The sequence below is a fragment of the Otolemur garnettii genome, unplaced genomic scaffold (genome assembly GCF_000181295.1).
Source record: "Otolemur garnettii isolate 467f Iridium unplaced genomic scaffold, OtoGar3 scaffold00018, whole genome shotgun sequence".
Taxonomy (NCBI): Eukaryota; Metazoa; Chordata; class Mammalia; order Primates; family Galagidae; genus Otolemur; species Otolemur garnettii.
Window position 1 is genome coordinate 27,761,211 of NW_003852413.1, and position 1,345 is coordinate 27,762,555.

At 44.1% G+C, this 1,345-nt stretch overlaps 1 protein-coding gene across 1 annotated transcript in view; it reads right to left on the reverse strand.

The window, feature by feature from the left end:
- The window catches only part of FAM117A (family with sequence similarity 117 member A), a 53,453-nt gene that overhangs the window by 2,746 nt on the left and 49,362 nt on the right, over positions 1-1,345 (reverse strand). The window lies entirely within an intron of this gene.

A 1,345-nucleotide genomic window follows, 5' to 3' on the forward strand; every position in this document is an offset into this window, starting at 1 on the left:
GCCCGGGCTGGGGATTCGAACCCGCCACCTTAGGTGTATGTGGCTGGCGCCTCAGCCACTTGAGCCACAGGCGCCGAGCCTGTCTCACTTTTAATGTGAGAAGAGTCATCCCTTCTCTTCTGATCATTTAGGGAAAATGATCGGAAGAATAGCTGAGAAAAAAAGGAAGAGTGTTTGGCCATGCTCAGAGGGTGAAAGAGCTCTAAGAACCTACTGGCTTTAGGATTGCAGGTAAGAAAACAAAGATGTGGGGAGTGATTAAGCTCTGTCCATACTGGTTGCCATCTATCACTGTTTTTTTTTTTTTTGAGATATAATATATATATTCAGAAAAAAATGCATTCAACATACAGACTGACAAACTGATTGCCATTTTAATTCTAGAATTCTAATAATTCTAAGACCCAGGAAGAAGAGCAAGATGTGGTGAGACGGGCACAGATGTGGCTCAGAGAAGAGGTAGAGGTTTCCCTCAGCACAGGTCCATATGCTGCATGTGTTTAGGAAGGCCTGAAACTCCAAAGTGGCAAGATGTTCCTTAACAGAGAAGGGTTTAAAAGAATCCTACTTTGGCCAGGAGCAGTGGCTCAGGCCTGTAATACTAGCACAGCACTCTAGGAGGCTGAGGAGGGTAGATTGCTTAAACTCAGAATTTGGAGACCAGCCTAAGCAACAGCCTTTCCAGATTGTAGTTACTCAACTAGAATGTGGACTGAGAGTGGGCAAATAGCCTAGTCCAGCTTAAGTTGCAATGTCTGGCCTCTTCCTTCTACAGCTCCTCAGAGGACCCAAGAGTCTTGAAAGGACCCCAGGCAACAGCAAGAACAATAACAAAACCCCTGGTGGCAATGGTTTTCCCCACAATATCAACTGTGAGTTATATAGGTACCTTTAGCTACCACCACGGGTTGTCTTCTTCCTTATTTGAAATGCAAATGGTGCTCTCAATGCCTGAAACCCAGTCCCAGCTAAATCTTTACTCACACACCGTGACTAAACTTCCTGACTGCCACTGAAACCACAACTTCCAGTGTGAATCTGCCCCAGTGAATATTAAGCCAATGGGGGAAATGAAATGAACTTTTTAGGTACTTGCTAAGGGGGACTGTGTGTGCATATGGAAAGGTCTCTCTGCTAATGGGAGGGAATGATAACAAAATCAACAGAAGAATGGCTTTAGAATTGTCCAATCTGGTTTGGAAATATTCCAGTCCTTAACTAACAATGACTAGAAATTTCTGTTTGGGAGTTCAAGACACTTGAAACACTCTAACAGGATAAAGACTTGACTGAGAAGCAACTGGAAAGCTGTTTAAGGTCCCAGTTCTGCTCCATGGGATGAAAC